The sequence below is a fragment of the Hippopotamus amphibius genome, chromosome 2 (assembly GCF_030028045.1).
Source record: "Hippopotamus amphibius kiboko isolate mHipAmp2 chromosome 2, mHipAmp2.hap2, whole genome shotgun sequence".
Classification (NCBI taxonomy): domain Eukaryota; kingdom Metazoa; phylum Chordata; class Mammalia; order Artiodactyla; family Hippopotamidae; genus Hippopotamus; species Hippopotamus amphibius.
In genome coordinates this window covers 203689159-203709793 of record NC_080187.1, presented here as the reverse complement: position 1 = coordinate 203709793, position 20635 = coordinate 203689159, and the positions used below count along the sequence as shown (strand labels likewise).

The window sequence follows — 20635 nt, the reverse complement described above, 5'->3', positions numbered from 1 at the left end:
ATACTAAAAACCATTGAGTTGTCCCCTTTTAAAGGGTGAATTCTGTGGTGTGTGAACTATATCTTATTTTTTTTACATTTTATTTTATTTTTTTATTTTTAAAAATTTTATTGGAATATGGTTGATTTGCAACTTTGTGTTAGTTTCAGGTGTACAGCAAAGTGATTTAGTTATACATATAGTGTGAACTATATCTTAATTAACAAAAACAACTTCACATTCGGCAGAAAGAGGGGAGGAGACTTGGTCTCCTGACTTCAGCTTTTATATTCTTCCCATCACACCGCAGCCACCTCTTAATTGTATTATTATGTTACCTTATTTTCCATCAAAGGAAAACATCATAAAGTCAAATGCATCTGACCAATTCTGCCTCGGGGTTTCCAGGGACTTTGGGTTCTACTTTTGCTCTAAGCGAAGTCATTTAATCCCAGTGCAGGCAAAAATAAAAGCAGTGCACTAACAGGAAGTCACGGTCAACACCTGTACAGAACAGCACAAGCATGAATTACCACAAGAACAGCACGTTTCTGAATCATTGGCATGATGAGTAGGTGGAAAAAAGGCAAACGAGGTCACAGTGTTGCTGAAGGTGAGAGCTGAATTACGTTTCCCAAACTATTGAATTCCAGAGAGGCCTGGTGTGGAGGCTGCAACTAAAATCAGTAACCCCACATTCTAAACACAAAATGACAGCCCCGGCTTGGCAGGAGAGAGGAAGGAAGCACATGGTGCAGAAGGTGATAGTTTTTTGGGGAGAATGAAAGGGGCTTCCCACTGCTTCCTACAACCACAGGAACACCTAGAATCCAGCTAGGTGGGGGTGGGGAGCCTCACACCCATCACCCCTCGACTTAATGGGAAATTCAGCAAAGGAATCTCCTGCTTATGCTGCTTACACCTAGAAGACCTAAGGGATGTCACATGCCCTTCCTGGGCCTCAGTTTCCTCATCTGTATAGTGGGGATAGTAATAGTTCATCCCTGGTAAGGTTGGTCTGAGGGTTCAATGAGATACTGCCTGTGCACCCTGCCTGTACACAGTAAGACATCAAAAATACGGTAGGTCTTCTTGGCTAGGAGGTAACTGTTGTGGCCTAACACAGGGGAACTGTAGCCAGAAAGAATGATTTATGGCCTTTCAGAGACAGAACTGAATAAATTCCTGTTTTATGCCCTAGCCTAACAGACTGTCAATGTTATCTTAAAGATAATATACGAAAATGTAACAGAAGCAAAGCAGAACATGGAGCCTCCCAGAGCCGCTCCCCAGAGAACTCATGTTGCAGACTGTCGCCTGCCTTGTCTTTTGAAATCACAAGTGGGCTCACGATAGACTACCCAGAAGGTTCACAAATCATGTGAGTTCCCCTCTCCTCTCAGGGGGAATTCTAGGCTCCCTGCTGGGACATTTGAGGCCCTTCAGGGAGGGGCACAATTCCACTGCCTGGCCTTCCCTCCTGCTACTCATTCCCTCAGTCAGCTCTTGGCATTCCGTGTCACGTGGGTTACACACAGACCTGGGGGGCCCCTGCCCAGATCATCCTTTCATCTCCCACTCACCTTTTTTTTTGAGGGGGAGGGGCGCTGCATTGGGTGTTCCTTGCTGCATGCAGGCTTTCTCTAGTTGTGGCAAGCGGGGGCTACTCTTCCTTGTGGTACATGGGCTTCTCCTTGCGGTGGCTTCTCTTGTTGTGGATCATGGGCTCTAGGCACACGGGCTTCAGTAGTTGTGGCACATAGGCTCAGTAGTTGTGGCACACAGGCTTATTTGCTCTGCAGCATGTGGGATCTTCCTAGACCAGGGCTGGAACCCGTGTCCCCTGTAATGGCAGGCAGATTCTTAACTGCTGTGCCACCAGGGAAGTCCCTCCCACTCACCCTGGAAGGTCTATTACAAATGCTGCTGCCCCTGAGAATCTTCTTCACTCACTGGGCTCTCATCGGTTCCTCCAACTCCTGTGCCCACGTGGCTTCGACACATCAGTGACTCCTTACGTCCAAGGACTAGGCGCCTGAAACCCCTGGGATGGGATATAGGATGGGAGAATTTAGCTGAAGACTTTAAGTGACACGTAGAATTGGAGACAATGAGGTCACAGATCTACAAAACACACTTATTTTAACGTTTACAGTTCACTGAGTAAAATAACAAGAACTATATCATTACTAAACCATCGGTAATATTTTTGCACATATTCAGTAATAATTCCTTAGAAATGTTTCAGAATCTGCCTCTGTTGCAGTGTCAGTGAGAAGCTTGTGTATGCATTTACTTTATACGCATGCCTAGAGGTATTTTGTTTTTGTCTGATTTTATGACTTGAAACTAGTGATTGCTGTCATCCACTCCCAACTTGTCCCAGAAGAAAGCCACTTAAATGCCTGCCTTGGGAGCTCCCTGGTGGTGCAGTGGTTAAGATTCCAAACTCCCAAGGCAGGAGGCCCGGGTTCGATCCCTGGTCAGGGAACTAGATCCCATATGCATGCCGCAACTAAGAATTCACATGCCTCAACTAAGGAGTCAGTGAGCCTCAACTTAGGGGCCCTTGAGCCACAAATAAGAAGCTCATGTGCCACAGCTAAGGGTCCCATGTGCCATGACTAAGGAGCCTGCCTACTGCAACTAAGACCTGGTGCAACCTAATTAATTAATTAATTAAAATGCCTGCCTTAACTCTCTTCCTTCTCACAGATGGGGGAATGTGGTTAAAATGCCAGAGTTTACTTTCCTGTCATTCTTAATCTCTCTTCAGGATGCATTGTAAATACCTTTACTCCTGCACTGACATATGGACTATACTTCTTTTTTCCTCCAGCAAACTTTTTCCCCCTAATTATATCCAAAGGAGTGATATGTGATATTCTGGGTGCTGAGAAAGTGTGTAGAAGCAAATACCAAAATTTGGCAAAAGGAGAATGTGTCACTAAGATGTAATTACTTTAATTCTCTTACTGGGGGACAAGATATAGATTTCCTAATAAAAGTTCATCCAAAATGAATAAATTTGTAAAGATCGAGGCAGGATGACTAAAGTACAAGGTGAACTTAGACTTGAAGAACTAGAACAATGACTGTTTTTATTTGGTTCAGAGCAGGAAGAACTACAAAGGCATGAGCCTATTGTTTGGGGTAGATGATGTCATGTTTACATGTGACAAAGAGAAAACGCAACTGTTTTTTAACTTTGCCATTCTATCAAGGTTAATGATCGACACAGTGAAAAACATGGGGACCAGGAAATGGAAGCTCGAGATAGAGGAAGGAATGAGGGAAACGCACCTAACTGTTGTGAATAAGTTCATATCCTGGTTCAGGACAATTGTGGGTAAATGGACTAGAATGCCTGTCAGTCATCTCCGAGGAGTTGTGGAAAACAGGAAAGTACTAAAAGATTGAAGATAAGGAAACACTACCTCGGACTTCCCTGGTGGCACAGTGGTTAAGAATCTGCCTGCCAATGCAGCGGACACAGGTTCAAGCCCTGGTCCAGGAAGATTCCACATTCTGTGGAACAACTAAGCCCATGTGCCACAACTATTGAGCCCATGTTCCACAATTACTGAAGCCCATATGCCTAGGGCCCGTGCTCTACAACAAAGAGAAGCCACCACAATGAGAAGCCTGCGCAACGCAATAAAGAGTAGCCCCCGCTCGTTGCAACCAGGGAAAGCCCCACACAGCAACAAAGACCCAACACAGCCAATAAATAAATAAATAAATAAATAAATAAATATATTTATTTTTTAAAATTAAAATTAATTAATTTTTTTAATTAAAAAATTTTAAAGAAAACACTATCCCAATTGTCAAAAAAGGAAAGAAGGTGGACTCTAGAAACTCTCTAGGTAATTGTTAAATGAATGTTTTGTGATTTTTTACTCTGGTGAGTAGAAATTCACTGAGAGCCAGTGGTGGCTTGCTGTAAATCATACCCAGTGATCTTCACTTCCCCTTTCAACAGGACTAATGGCCAGTCAGATTGGGGGTATGCAACAGGTATGGTGTACCTGGATTGTAAAGAGGCATTAAATGGACGAGATGAAGAATGCTGATTGCGTTACGAGAGAGTTGTATTAATCTGTGACACTTTGAAAGATGGAACCTAAAACATTATTGATTGAAGAATGAGTGACAGCCTGGAAGAAGGTTTCTTTTTTTTTCATAAGATTTTTTTTTTTTTGATGTGGACCATTTTTTCTTTTTAAGTCTTTATTGAGTTCATTATAATATTGCTTCCATTTTATGTTTTATTTTTTTGGCCATGAGGCGTGTGGGATCATAGCTCCCCAACCAGGGATTGAACCCACACCCACGCTCTGGAAGGCGAAGCCTTAACCACTGGACTGCCAGGGAAGTCCCTGGACGAAGGTTTCTAAATGCACTCTGTAGAGCTTTGATCCTGAACAGTCATGCCCAGTGTTCACGTCAGTGACTTGGATTCACGCTGTATGTCTTAATCAAGTTTGAGCTTTATAGAAAGATGAATGATAGTCTGATGGTAGAATTAGGTCCCAAAATAGTTTCAGCAAGGTGGAACAGCAGCCTGAACTCGACAAGGTGGAAGGTCACGGATGGAAATGTAACGTCTTGCACTGGTTGATGAGGGGCTCTGTAAGAGCCAACAGTATGTTCTGGCTACCAGAAAACTGAATTCAGACCTCGAAATCTTGTTGGAAGTATTTGTATCCAATAGCCAGAAAATCGTTAATGATATTAAAAAAAAACAGAAGTATCATGTTTGGATGCAAAATATTCCATCCTTTGTTCGTGGGGCAGACAACCTCTGGAGCACAGCGTTCAGTTTTGGGTGCTGAGAGTTAAAAGGGACTTCGATACACTGGAGGATATCCCAGAACAGACACTGGGATGTCCTGGGGCCCTGAAAACACCCTACGAGGGATTATTGAAGGCCCTGGAAATGCTTAGCTTCTGAAGGAGAAGACCTGTGGAAAAATGAAGAGTTGTATTCATAAATCTGGGTAAGAAAGCCAGGACTAGATATGAGTGAGAATGTCGGTGTGGTCTTCCTGATGGTGGGAACTGTCTGGCAATGGAAAGAAGTAGTAAGCTCCCTGTCAGTGGAGCTGTCAGATTAACAAGGCTGAAGAACCCCTTATAGACGAGGTGGCAGAGTCATTTCCTGGACTGAATAGGGGTTGGGGTCGGTGGCCTCTAAGGGGCGCCAGGGCCAGGCTTTATAGACAGGAGGTCCTCTCCCATAGGGGGCTGAGCAGGCCCCAGCCACAGGCAGCAGAGCAAAGCTGGGAGGGCACACTTCTTGGGCTCCAGGCCCTCTCCCCGCTGCAGGTGCTGTCCTCCAGCCCACCATGGGCCTGTCCCTTAGTTCTCATGGATTTGGGGGAGGCGGTCACGGACAGCTCTGGTCACTGTGTATTACTTGTCCCCGTAGCTGTCCTCTTTGACCGTCGGGACTCCAGTGGACATGGGAGCAGAGCAGAAGCGAGTGGGAGCAGGAGGTCATGGGGACGGCCTGGGCAGAATGGGTGGGATGCCCAGGGAGCGTGCTGGCCTAAAGGAGCAATGGTGGCACAGCCATCAGCAGGGGGCGACTGCTGACCGCGGGCTGGCAGAGCCTGATCTGCGTTGACGTGTGAGGGTGCTGCCAATGGAAAGAATGAGACGTAAGGTAATTACTCCTTGACAGCCAGGCAAGAAAAATGAGATCATCCCCAGGAGTGGGGACCCTGATGGATGTTCATGAGCCTTAAAGTCAGAGAGGATCTGGGTGGAATCCTGGCAGCGCCGTTCGTCAGCTTTGTGTCCCTGGGCGAGTCACTTAACTCCTTGAGCCTCTCTTTCTTCTCTTGCCTGAAGGGCATGATAACGCCACCTCTCGTGTTGTTGGGAGAGTAGTGGATTCTCAGGTGCCCCACGGGAAGCACGTGCCTGGCACAGAGGGAGTCTTGAAAGGAAGTTCATCTGGGCTCTTCTCCCTTCCCTGGTTTATCTGTCCTCCTTTTTTTTTTTTTTTTTTTCCATTTATTTTTTCAATTGTGATAGGCTGGCCAAAGCCAGATGCAGTGCCCCGTTTCTAAGCAGAGTTAGGGGCAAATACTCCTGTAGGAAAACCTGACAAAGAGGGTGGATCCAGGGGTTACAGATCCATGGCTGGCAGGTCAAGGCCACCAGCTGTCCTACCAGGGCCATTACTTCAATAGACTATTCCCTTGTGCAGGAGATGAAATACCACCTCCAGCAACATGGTGGCTGTACCTAACCACCCTCTACCCCTCAAGGAAACCGCCTGGAGCTCCAGGGGTGTTGATTCAAATGAGATGTCTCTGTCTCTCCTATTCACATGGTGTTGCCAAAACATCTTGGCACTCTGCACACCGATGCTGAACAGAAATATGGAGACAGAGATTTTGGAGGAAAAGAGAGATGGCTTTATTCCTCTGCCAGGCAGAAGGGAAGACACAGCAGGCTAGCGCCTCAAGAACTGTGCCTCTCTCCCCAGGAAATGGGAGAAGATTTTATATGTGGGCTTGTAGTCCCAGGTATATGATAAGGATAAAAGCAGTGAAGGTCTCGCGTTCTTCTTCTCCTTGCGTTATTTCAGAACAGTCAAAGGGGCATCAGGCAGCGCAGGAATTGGGCCCAGCAGCCTGGTAATTGGGTCCGATTGTCTCTGGTTTCTCAGCCTGTGACCTTCTTTCTGAAATGCAAAAGCCACAGGGAGTGACCAGGATGTAATTTACAAAAGTTAGGGAGTGACAGGTGCAGGAGGTAACTCACACAGAGTTAGCGGGTAATAGGTGCAGGATGTAATTTACATAGTGTCAGGGCGTGGTAGGTGAGCTCTGTGAAGTACACATCTAGTTACAGATACTACAGATTAGTAACAGTTAAAATAAAATGAGTGATTAACTCTTTCAGGCCAGGTTATGTTTCTTCTCCAGCCTGTTCACTGTTTCCTTTATTTTCCTTGTTCTCAGGAGAGGGTAAAAACCAAAAACCCTCACTTCCATTTTCATTGCAATGAAGGCACGTTGAGTTTAGACACTGGCCATCTTCCTTGCGGCAACAAGCATTTAGGCCAACTTTCTTGTCCTTCCCATGTCCCCTTTCTTCTCAGACTCCCCCCATACCCTTTGCCCAGCAGACAGCCAGGCAACGGGCACTGCTCTCCTCCACTCGTGAACATTCTCCATGTATATTTTTAGGAGTGTCTTGGAAAAATACACTCAGCTTTTGAAGAAACAAATCCTTAAATCCAAATGCATGGGGGTCACCCCCACCAGCAGGAGAGAACACACCACAACAGCACTGGTGTGTGCTGCATTCATGATGGAAAGCATCCTTATCCTCCTATACAAGCCTTAGGTCTTCCATTTTGGGGGCAATTGTAGAGCAAGACTACTTGTGTGTGAAGTCACAAAATTGCCCCCCAAAATGAACAGGACATGGCAAGCTATTAAGAAATAATTGAGAAAAGCAAAGAGAGATGCTAACTGGATTCTAGGCAGTTTGGAGGTTTCTGGGGACCAGAGTGTAGCCACAGTCTAACCCTGGGGAGCACTAACACATCAATAAGCCTGGCCCTGAGTGTCTGATGGCGAGCTTGGGGCCTGGCTGAGGGCAGGCCCTGAAGTGCTAATGGGTGGATGTAGGTACATTTTGTGCCACTGTTTGACCACCTTCTCTACAAGCCACAGATTTGACCATTGGCGTGTCAGTTGTTAGACAGGTTTTTGTTGTTGTTTGGTCTTTTTTAACACATAATTTTCCAACAGATTTATTTTCTTTCTTTAAAGAAATGGGTTTTGAAGAGAAAAAAACTTGGCGCAGAGAAGTATAGAAGAGAAAATAAATACAAATGTAAGCTGTTTTGCTACTTGCTTTATAACCACAACAAAGTAGTATAAAGAATGCCCTGTACAAAATGGATGGAGCTGTTCTCTTAGGCAGAGCCGAAGGTTTCAGTATTTGGAATTTAGGCTGCAGTCCTTGTGTTTGGATGGATCACAGGGGTGCAGCATAGTCCATGCTTTTAACTAGATTTGAACAGAAGAATGGCCACTTGGCACAGGGAGAAGTAGATGAAGTGCTGGTTTCATGTGTCACGTAACTGCGGAAGTTCCTCCCCACCAGGCAGTGTCAGGTGGGGTTAACCTTCATGTCAAACTCCGGCTCAATATCAAACTTCTGTCTCTAACATTCCAACACAAGCTCAGTGACATTCCTACCAACATGTCTCCTTAAATTGTTGAAAATGTACCTCTTTAGAGAATGAACTCTTGCTTACCCGTGTATGTCCTATCTCCTCATGAGCTCAGCTTCCTGAGAGAAACCCCAGTTTCCTTCTAACAGTCCCTGTTTTTTGTTGAGCTAGTTGGAGAGGGTTTCTGTTCTTTTGCCTAAAGGAAGGGAAGTCTGAACAAAGGAGAGTGCACAGTTGCTTCCTGAGCCCAGGGCAGTGGGAAAATGCCTGTGGGCAGGATGGGGAAATTGGCTTCACTGAGGCAACAACCAGAAGGACCTTTGAAATAGTTGCAGTGTGGACAAAGGTGGAATTTCTTTGTTAATTCCAAGTTTGATTGTTGTTTCTCTGTTCCATGATTAGAAAAGGTGGGTTGACCCTTTAACCACAGGGCTTCATAACCATCGTTGGAAATGCTGCACAGTTTATTCTCCTGTTTACCATGTCTCAGCTCAGCTGAGAGAAAACAGAGCCCATCGGTGACATTAATATTCATATGGTCAGAGAGACACATGATTAATGTTTGGCTCCAGGATAGAATGTACAATAATGATGAGAGAGATGTGAGTAAATTATTCTGACAGTGACTTAGTCATTCTGCTGCCCCACATGAATCATTTGTAGAGGCCAAACAAGTATTAATACAGAGATGTGTTCCCAACAGAGGGACAAATTTGACATTCTGTAATAGCTCTCTTTGTCATTTATGGTCCAAAACAGATGAGCTTTGGAACATGTTATTTTATTGCTGAAATCAATCAAGGCTGGCCTCGGGCCAGTGCTTAGAATAGCTATTGCAACTGTCTGGCAGATGGAGAGATTGCTGCCCCAGGCCTCCTGGGCTTGCCCTTCTGTTGGCCCAGACTCAAAGCCGACCCCCAACTCCCCACCTTCTGCCCCAGTCCACAGTGGCCGCATCCCCTCCCCACATTCACCGAGGGGCCCAGCGCAGACCCAGCATGGCCACATCTTGGTGTGATATAGCTTGGCCTCGCTCTTTCTCAAAAACTAAACCAAACCAAACTATTATTTTTCCATGCTCCACAGCACAGGCTGAGTCATAAAGGCCACCGGTCATTTCGAGAATTTTCTCTCCCCTGTGGAAAAGGATTTCACACTTGGCTACTTGCTGATGTCTGCCACTGTCCTTACTGTGGGGCACGGGGAGCCTCCCGGAACTTTGGTGTCGTGCTAAGAGCACTGACCACCAAGGGGGCTGAAGTTTCGGGCTCTCATTCTAGTTATGTCACTAATGGGCTTCGTGAGCTGGGCAAGATTCTCTGGGCCTCATTCCTCCGACTATCTTGGGCTCAGCTTGGGCAGGGATCAGGATCTTGCAGAGATGCTGCGGGGATCTTGCAGAGATGCTGCGGGGAACTTGCAAACTCTTGAGTCAAATTGCATTAAAAAATGAAAGTGGCTTTAAACAGTAATAAAAGACAGAATAATCAAACAGATTATTGTAATTTTAACCACAGGTGGTATGAGCACATTAACTTGTATTTCCATGTGAACTTTTTCTGTGGCCTTGGAAAAATCTTGTCAGAACATCTCCGCTCTGCATATATTGAAATCTCTTGTAGAGGTGTATTGACCTGGAAGGTTGCCACTCCTCACTGCTCTTGTGTGAAAGTCAAGGCTATGCATGTATCTTAGCACAGCCCCGTGGACCACACTGGATTCAAGGCTGCACCACGCTCAGATGCATCATTGCATAATAATTCTCACTTATGCGATAACTAGTGAATCGCAACCATGTTGCAATGGGAGAATATTATGTTACGGATGTTGTAAGCAATGATTGTGCTTTCTGGGTGCTTATTGCTATAGAGGTATACATATCTTCAAGCTTCAGGGATGGTTTTCTCAAAGTGTCTCCCAAGATTGACAGAAGAGCTGTTAAAAGATTGGGACCATTAACAGCGTGCGGCAGGGTTTCCTTGTTCCTGAGCAGCCCAAACAAGTTATTGAAGGTGGTAGAAAATATAACTGTCATCTAATGTCCTCATTTCAACAGTCTCCTGTTCATACATTTTGGGGTTACAATAAGCAACGGTTATATACATTTGCACTGAAATGTTTTATGTTAGTGAAATAGCATACGTTTCTGTTTTACAAATATCAGTATCTAGGGTAAGATTTAGTTTGAAAGAAGAGAGGTGTTTCCTACTGGAAATGTTTGCAGCCCCTCACGGTGACAGTCCTTCCTATTTCTACTGCCTTTCCAGCGGAGGCCACCCCTGTAAGAGGGGGACACATATTTGGTGTGATTTGAGGCCACCAGAGAGGTCCTTGCTTATGGACGTGGTTTTCTTTACCACGAGGGAAAGCCTTTCTTTTCTCTGATGAGGCTGAGCAGTTATCATGCCATGCCTCTGGAAGGACTGTCCGGAGAAGTAGAAATTCACGTGAGGTGGAAACAACTGACATCAGGACCTTCCCGGAGATCAGGTATTGGCTGCTGTGGAGACTCCCAGGTGTATAAATGGGGTAGAAAGGGAGAATTTCAAGGACAATGGAAACTGGAGTTTTCTGATTTCCCCAGTGATTTTTTTTTCTATTTTTATTTTTTTATTTTATTGGCCGTGTTGGGTCTTCGTTGCTGCACATGGGCTTTCTCTAGTTGCTGAGAGCCAGGGCTACTCTTCGTTGTGGTACGTGGGCTTCTCATTGCAGTGGCCTCTCTTGTAGAGCACGGGCTCTAGGCGCGTGGGCTTCAGTAGTTGCAGCACATGGGCTCAATAGTTGTGGCACACGGACTCTAGAGCACAGGCTCAATAGTTGTGGCCCATGGGTTTAGTTGTTCCGCGGCATGTGGTATCTTCCTGGGGCAGGGATCGAACCCATGTCCCCTGCATTGGCAGGCGGATTCTTACCCACTGTGCCACCTAGGAAGTCCCTCCCCAGTGATTTTGACAAGAGAATTTTTGTTCTAACTCTAGAGAAAATAGTTTTCTGATGATGGCAGGGGGCGGGGGGCCTCCGTATGTATAAAGTACCCACTACAAACCCACTGTGGTAGGAGACGTTCTTACCTGTGTGATCTCTTAATCCTCACAACAACAACTTTGCAAGGTAGGTACTATTACTTCCCCATTACAGGTGAGGAAATTGAGATGTGGAGAGAATAATAATTTGCTCCAAGTGGTCTGCCTGGTAAAAGGCAAAACGGAAATTGAAAAGCATGGTCTTTCCTTCACATTCACATCAGGGCAGAGGATCGAGCCTGTCGCCTTTCTTCCCTCTGCTGTAACTAGGAGGGGAATGTGCTTCCATGACGTTGGAGGTTTGAACATGGCCAAGATGGTAGCTGCCAGATGAAGTTGGAGGGCAGCTGGGGATGCACTGTAGAAATGAACGTGCTAGCACTGGGGTTCGGCCTTTGCAGGGGCTCACACAGCAATCTGAGTTGAGTCATTCGTCCTGGTTGCAGCTGGAGGAAGTGTAGATTAAGCTTCCGGCAAGCAAGAACTGAGGGAGAAAGCAGGATGACTGTGAGTCTCTGAAGCTGTCCTCGTGGGACTTTATATTTGTTACTGACTGAGAAGTCATAACAAGTCTTTCTTGCCTCCAGGCCCTGATTTAACCAGGGCGTGGTAACGTGGCTGCTATTGTGTGCACGAGGCTTTGGAAGACGTCGCTTGCGTCCCCTTGGCCTGGAGCTCCTGGTGGGCAGAGGCTGACCCATTCGGTGCCCTTCCCACCCCAGCTCCTGGCACACCAGCTCTCGGGCACAGTGACACCAGGCAGTGGAAACCCAAACTGCAGTCTATCTGAAGTGGTCTTAGCACAGTGCTACAGTCTGAGACCCTTCCTCCCCAGCCTTCCCGTGTCCCCCTCTCCCTTCATAGGTGACAGACCTGCTTTGGGTCCTGGAGGTTCTCTCCACCTCCCCCGGCTCCCCCGCTCCTTTTCCCTCACAGGTGTTTCCCTCCCCTCTTGGCATCTGCTTCTCAGAGAACCCAAACTATCACAAGCATGCAGAGCAAAAATTATTTGGGAGTGTAATACACTCCTGAGATTATTTTAAACTAAGTTCTAACAGCAGGTGACAGATTTTTTTCCAAAAAATAAGTCCAAATTTATTTTGCACATCAGTGCTACTTGCCAGTAGAGACAGGTTTTATGCCCTGACCATGTTTCCTGCCCTGGTCCGCCGGGCACCGCAGCTCTCTTGGGGCTGCCTACCTCCGCTTGGGAAGGGAGGGAAGGAAAATGACCCCCATCTGGTAGGACTTTAGCATGCCAGAGCTGGAAAGGACCTCAGAGATGATCACTCAAGTCCTGCCCCTCACCTCACACCTGGAGAGACCAAGCACCCAAATGGTTAAGTGTCCAACTGACTCACCAGGGTTACAGAACTGACAAATGACTCTTATTGACATTTCCAGGAATGTGTTTCTTAGAGTAAATAGAGATTGTTATTTAACATGGCATGTTTGGATCGCCTATGAGTTGCTAGTCACTTCTACTGGCTACCTGTGGTCCTGTTAATGAAATACCGGCTTTCTAGTCACATACATGATCAGAAGGAAAGATGCCTTTCTCCCTTTCACCAACACCTGGGGCTGTTTCTAGGCAAAAGCTTCTGACAGCATAAGACTGGGTTGATATTTTTATGAGCTGTCACAGAGGATAAAACCTGGCTCAGTAACTGAAGCCATAACGTACCCACACAGAATAGCAATGCCTGCCTTGGGCTGGCAGCAAACGGGATAGAATCTGCCTCTTCCTCCATCTGTCCCCAGCGGATCTCACGTGGCATCTCCAGCAAGCTGGCTGAGCCTGCCCTCGTCAGCATGGGGCGGAGGAGCATGAGTGTGGGGCTAGAGACATTGGGCAGAGACTTAGCTCGAGTCCAAGGCCTCCCACCGTTCTTCTTTCTTCAAAATCAAGTGAATGGCTTGTGCTATTAATATGGGGAATGATCTTAATTGTTAGGGAAATGGGGCGTCCTCTGCTTTCCCACACCTCTCTGAGTCAGGAGGCCGATGTAGAGCTGTCATAGGATACGAACATTTCAATTCCTGGGTTCCAAGAAGCCTCAGGGCTCAGACAGTTTTTTCTAGAACATCAATCATTTTGTAGGCAGTGGTGATGCAGAGCCTAACTCCCAACCAGAGGAGGTAGCTCAGCCACTGTCATAAAAGTTTACTTATGCAAAAAGGCAGCCAGGTGCTTGCTTTGGCAGCACATATACTCCGATTGGAAAGATACAGAGAAGATTAGCCTGGCTCCTGTGCAAGGATGACATGCAAATGTGTGAAGCATTCCTTTTTTTTTTTAAGGCAGCCAGCCTGAAGGTTGTAGTTTGCCAGTTCAGTTTTTTAAAATAGTGCATTAAAATATTATTTAACTTGTTGAGTTTTTGGTACCCTTTTAAATTTCACATCCAAGGCAAGTCTCATCTCTGGGATACCTACTGCTTTCTCTCCAACCTTTAGTCCCCTCCTCCCTGGTACCAGGACGACTAGTCTCTTTGAAAGATTACCCCTCCGTCTCTATTCTTATTTGTGTGGTTTTGGTGGGCTTGACTTCACCCCCAACCCAGGACTGGGCTAGGATTGGCTTAAACCAGTCAACATGTCCCTTCCACATAGGATGGTTGATTCAAGGGGAGGGCAATTAAGCTTATCCAAGAAGAGTGACTTTGAGAATTAAGCTGGGAATGCAGGGCCATAGACACTTTCTCCTTCTTGGGTTTATGGTGTGAGGATGTCTGGCTAGAAATTGCTGGGACTATTGGAAGTGGGCTTGAAGCTCTGGGCCACCCTCCGGGCCCTGACAAAAGAAGAAATCCAGGGACAGATGTAGGTCCCGTGAGGTCTTTAGCTTGTACAATTTTGGTGCTCTCTTTAAGAAAATGAACAATAATTACAAATACATAAATAATAATATGAATATGTAATTACAATGAGAAAAGAAGTCATAACAAATTACAAATGCGAAAGACCTAAAAAATACCACATGTACCGTAATGTTTATTGCAGCACTATTTACAATAGCCAGGACATGGAAGCAACCTAAATGCCCATCAACAGATGAATGGATAAAGAAGGTGTGGCACATATATACAATGGAATATTACTCAGCTATAAAAAGGAATGAGATGGAGCTATATGTAATGAGGTGGATAGACCTAGAGTCTGTCATACAGAGTGAAGGAAGCCAGAAAGAGAAAAACAAATAGTGTAGGCTAACTCATATATACAGAATCTAAAAAAAAAAAGAAAAACTCATGACAGGGACTTCCCTGGTGGCGCAGTAGTTAAGACTCCGCACTCCCAACGTAGGGAGCCTGGGTTCAATCCCTGGTCAGGGAAATAGATCCCACATGCATACCACAAATAAGGAGCCTGCCTGCTGCAACCAAATAAATAAATAAATATTAAAAAAAAAGAAAACGCCATGCTACTTTGCTCATTCCAATCATGAGGGCCCCCTTTTAAGTCTCTGTCAGTGTGTTTATGGATCTACCTTCCGCACTAGACTTCAAGCTCTTCCAAAAGCTCTTTCTTATGTTGCATCTTCTCCAACAATGTCTGGCAACTGAAAGCGCACTCAAAATACGCAAGACAGACAGACTTGGAATCTCAGTTCTTTCACTGGCTGGCTAGATATCCTTGGACAAATTATTTTAACCTTTATGAAAGCTCTCAGTACATGCTTGGTACAGAATACATGTTCTTCCCTCTGAATGAATGAGCTGAGGAAAAAAACTGATGATTCCCAGAAAACTACTAAGGCTATGTGTGAGAAGAATCCCTGGGACTTCCCGGGTGGTCCAGTGGTTAAGACACTGAGCTCCCAATGCAGGGAGCACAGGTTTGATCCCTGATTGGGGAAGATCCCATATGTTACGAGGTGTGGCCAAAAAAAAAAAAAAAGAAAGAAAAAAGAAAAAAAAGAACCCATGACTTTTGTTCTCTTGGCCCAAGAGTCTTACTGTGAATCTTTCTTCAATTAAGAGGAAGCCATTGCTGGAACTCATCTCCCAAATCCAGGTTTTCCATGTTTGACAGGGGAGCTGTAACCCATAGCAACTCCTCCCCATGGTGGATAGAATGCTATACAGAAGGAACCATGTGGCTGGGCTTTACGCACAGCTGATTAAATATTTGAGCAACTCATTTTATAATGTGACTTCACAAAGTGCATACTTATCACACCAAACCTATTGGCAATTACAGGGCTCAGAAATCACCTTGAATGCAAAGGTGCATCCTTCACTGCTTAAAATAGAAAAATCACTAACACTCTCCTGGTGGACACAAATAGAGATGTTGGGACATATGCCATTTTTAATGACTCAGCCAGAGACAAGTCCCTGTCAATGGGACTCCTCTGAGCTTGCCCAAATGTGACATGACAAGCAGTTGTAAAGCATGATTTAGAACTTGTATTCTGGTGGTAAAACCCAGTGAGTGTAGCTAAGGTTGGGGTTTACATTCATGTTAAGCTCCTGGTGAGCAATAACCTCCTTTTGAGTTGTCCATGGCTGCATGACTTCCTCTGACGTCAGTGAATTAGGCAGACTTCCTTCTAAACACATTTTAAAAAAAGAATCTAATGAGTTAGAATTTTCCATTCATGTAAAGCATATTGAGCCATGATCAGAATTTTGGGTTTTGTTTTGTTTTTTTAAGTAAATGGAATGGAATGGCATAGAATGGAAAACATCAGCATCCTTCACATGTAGTAAGAGTAGGAATGTTCCATGTAACATTCGTTTTAGTTTCACGTATGAAATGTATTAGGATATAAATGTATTACTTGTTGCGGGTCTTGATAAGAAAAAAAAAAGAAAGCCACTGGGTTTGAGGAAGCAGGATCTTAGTTCCCTGACCAGGGATTGAACCCATGCCCCCCTGCTGTGGAAGGGCAGAGTCTTAAACACTGGACTTCCAGGGAGGCCCCAGGACTCTTATGCTTTTAAGGTGGTTTTACCAAATATTTGTTTTCATCTATTGCCACCAATCTTTCAGTGAAAATTAAGCACTATCACAGCTCATTTTGGTAGTAACACCTACTGTTTGTTGGTTACCCACTACATCCCTGACATTGTGGAAATTACTTCCCATAACTTATTTGCAAGGTAAGCTTTATTATTCCTATTTAGCACCGAGGAATCTAAGGTTTAAAGCCATGCTCTGGTGTGCCCACCATCACACCACTTGCAAATATCTCACTTTAGGACTCACCTTCTTTACCTTATGCATAGCATTTTAATGAAAAAATAATCAAAGAATAAAGTGCTCTCTAAATATCTGTTAATTTGGGTTAGGAAGAAATTTTAACTCTTTGGACGTGGGTGTTTGGGAATTTGCCCTGAATACAGGAGGATCTGGATCTCTTGGGAGAATACTGGGAAAGAGAGAGGCAAAAGAATGAATGTCCAACTGCGCATGTGTCCTAGAAACTGACTGAAATGATCTAAGAAAGATAAAAATAGAAGACACGCAGAAGACGCACATCAACTCTGAAACCAGAGAAAGTATCCTCTGTATGGCCGGCTTGGAGGAATTTCTGTCACATGTAATCACCCAGGGCTGAGTCATAGCTCTGTTTACTGAGAAAATAGTACTAAGTCATGGAAAATCCTAGTCGTATTCCCGGTCCCTGGCTCAGACATCTTTAATTTAGAGGGTTGATAAACTGCCATCTCCAGCTCTACTCTCCTCTTCTCCTCCTCCCAGGTCTTCTTCGTTCACTGCTTATTAACACATGCAAAGAGATACGGGGGGGGGGGGGGGGGGGGGAGGGGGGGTTTGCCTCTCCTGGGCTTGCTTGTTCTTAAAACACTTCCTTCTATTGGCACCTTGCTTTCTCAATACATGTGTGATTTATTCCTTGCCTTAAAGTCCTGTCATTTTAAGAAAACAGGGTCATTTCTGTTTTCCTGGTTAGACCCTGCCTGAGTCCATGGGGTGGGTGGGCCACTGGCCCAGCACCATTCTCTGAATCCCAGTGAGGTTCAGCTGGAAAGCCTTGCTACATGTTTCCCTGAAAATAAATAAGTATGGCCGAGTGAGTGGGTAAACAATCAAGTGTGTGAGGAACTACTGACATGCAGGTGGGATGGAGAATACGGGTTCTGGATCTCAGGCGACCTATTTCTAAAGCAGCATCTTGACTGCTCTCCAGGTCTGACCCTTTGCAGTAGACTCCCATCACTGCCTGGAGCACAGAGCTAGCTGGATCTTGCTAACCATGCGGAAGGAAGGAAGGAAGTGCTCCACCACCACTGTCACTGACCCATACTTAATTCCCATCCGGTGACTGTGGGCCAGATAAAGTTCTTACCTGGTGGTAGGAAGGACAAGAATCCAAGATACTCAGCAGTTTCCAGCCAAACTGTATTCTTCACCTGGCCTTAGCAGTTTATATCTTTAGATTTTAGAGCAGATAAAATAGATCCTGAAATAAAATTCATAGATAATAAAACCTACCTATACTTATACTTTTAGAAAGGTGATATAATACCACAACTATAACGGAGAAATAAAATAAATGTAATAATGATACAATTTACTTCAACACTGAAATGGTAAGGAATAACCTCACTAAAAGACACAGTGAACTGGTCAGATGGTTGCACCTATGCCTAATAAGTGAGTCAGGCTTTAACAGAAGGAAGCAGATAAGATACCACCCAATATACAAGATATAAGGGAGAATAAAAGAGCAATAGTAGCTGGGGAGGAGGCTGAGGGAGGAACTAGTGTGAGGATACATTACAGCAGACCAGAGTCATTTATCTGTGATAAGAGAAAGCGGGAAGTAACCTTAACTGAAGTAGGGAGGATAACATGCCAAGATAAACTACATACTAACATAATGGAGAAAATGAGGAAGTGTGACACCATCTCCCTAATAAGCTGGGACGTTTATAAATGTAGTATCAATTGTTGCTTTTGTTATGAGATGGACTGAGGATGGACAGAGTTTTATGGAAAACTTCCTGTTTTGAAATCCTGCCACATGTCAAGGTTTTTGTTTGTCTGTTTGTTTGTTTTTTTAATCCCATCTCTAGTACATAAGAACAACTTTGGGGACCATATACTTCAGGTGATGGAGGGTAAAAGACTGGAAGAAAAAGAGTCATTCAAGAGTAGACAGTGAAGGTCATTAGTAGAGTAAGATGGAAAAAAACCCAGGCAACCCTAAATGTATAATTGCAATACTAGATTTCTTATTCTAAAAAAATTATAAATAAGTGATAGTAAAATTGTAAATATTAAAAAAAACTTTTATTAAGGAAATTTCATGATGTTTATGCATTTAATATATATCCATATTTTAATATTTGGATCTACATCTGCTTAAGAATCTGCTAACTGCTAAAGGAAGCCTCAAATGTCTTTTGTTACATTTTTACACAAGACAGTTGTAAGTACAGACTAACACAGGTGTGTGCAATGCAAAGCCAGCAAGTGGAGTGATTCTTCACAATGATGAACAACTTTTGATATATTTCCAAACAAAACAGAGTACTGATTTGCATGGTAGTTGTACTCATGGAACATCAGTGTTTCTATTAAAACAAAACAAAACCTACTTCATGTTGGGTGGACCTAGAGATTGTCATACTGAGTGAAGTAAGTCAGACAGAGACAGAGAAATATATGCAGAATCTAAAAAGAAATGATACAAATGAACTTATTTACAAAACAGAAACAGACTCACAGACTTAGAGAACAAAATTATGGTTACCAGGGGTGAAGGGCTGGGGTGAGGAATAGTTAGGGAGTTTGGGATTGACATGTACACACCCCTATATTTAAAATAGATAACCAACAAGGACCTTCTGTATATTACAGGGAACTCTGCTCAATATTGCATAACAACCTAAATGGGAAAAGAACTTGACAAAGAATAAAAAACAAACAGAAAAATCTACCTCATGTTAGATGTAAAAACAGAGGTAGGTTATAGGCTCACATAATGACAAAGAGGTTTTTCCACCAACTGCCGTGAATACCTGCTGGAACATTCAACAGTTATGCCAGACTTGGGAAAATTCTTTGCTGTCTGGGACTGTCAAGGTGCAGATCATTTAGGATCCCCAGTTTATCCACCACATGTGGACAGTGTTCTAAAATCACCGTGCTGACCAAAAGCCATTCTTCAAATTACCAAAATGCCCCCTGAGATATGATATCATCCCATTAGGAACCACTGCTTTAAGCCATGAAATGATCTAATTTGCCTGTTACCCAGCTGCTCTGCCAAAGAGCCCGTCTTCCCTCCCCGCCTCTGACGCGGGTGCGACCCCGGGGGCTGAGCGGACGGCTGTTGCCCAGCGCCCGGCTGGTGCGGCTTTCCCGGGACGTGACCCCGCGGCTGCGGTTCTGCACGTCATCAACATCCCACTCTCTCAGCTACCCCCTCCCCCTCCCCCTCAAGGCAAGGGGCACAGAGTCCACCGACTGGGTGGTGAGCCAGGGAGAGGGAGGAGCAGCGGTTTCTATCACGTACCCGGCGAGAGGATGCATACTGACTCCTAAACTTTTTACCGCAAATGTAACAACTGCTTATTCGGCAGGATTCCTCTTGCTGCTCCTCCCACTTCCAGTGATGCAAAAATTCAAGATCTCTTCAAGGTTGAATGTTCATCCATCAGTTCCTCTGTCCAGGGCCTTGCTGGCCCATATGATGGTGATGATGGTGACTCCCTGTAAATTACTAACAGGCACCCCCAAGATGCTTCGTAGGAAAATGCCCTAACGTGCTGATTTTGTCATGATAAATCCGCAGATCTGTACAGTCTACAATGTGAATGTTCCCCTCCCCCTCCCTAGAACACAATCAGCTCAAACCTAGAGGCAGCCCTGGGCTTTTCTGTCTGTGATTCAGGCTATGGCTACCTCTTTGTCACTGCTGATTGTAATCTTTCTGATTGTAATCTTTCTGACTCTGAATTAAATCAACAAGCACCTATCAGTTACGTACTACGTGTAAGGCTCTGTGCTCAGCCCTGAGAGGGAAACATAAAAGGGATTAAGACATGGCCCCTCGAGAAACTCATAATTTAAGTTTGTGAAAAGAAAGTGTGCTGTATATTTCCCTGGCTGCTGCTTTTGGATTAGCAACTTGATGTAGATGATTTGCTTAACTTTATTGCTGATGGTTTTCCAATAGGGATTCGACTGGTCTCCTACCAATATAGTAATTGTGTGAGATACGAGGATCTGGAGAAAGATGTAAGCACCTCAGACACTGTAAAAATTGGGGCTTACATGATTTTCTCCTACATAAACATAATTGCTTTGGAATCTGAATCTTGCTGGAAAGCGTAATCTCTTGCCTTGTAAGAGACTCAATTTTATCTTGAGGCCAGCTGGAAGATGTATCACTTTTTAGAGTGTCTACTGAACATTTTTTCCCAGTGATTTCCTGGTGAGCAGCTTT

General features: G+C 44.6%; 1 non-coding gene across 1 annotated transcript; it reads left to right on the top strand.

Annotated features, from left to right (window-relative positions):
- Positions 1-13399: 13399 nt before the first annotated feature.
- LOC130847278 (U6 spliceosomal RNA) lies at positions 13400-13506 on the top strand. The gene has a single exon (XR_009052059.1). It is a non-coding gene; the product is annotated as a U6 spliceosomal RNA (small nuclear RNA).
- Positions 13507-20635: the final 7129 nt, after the last annotated feature.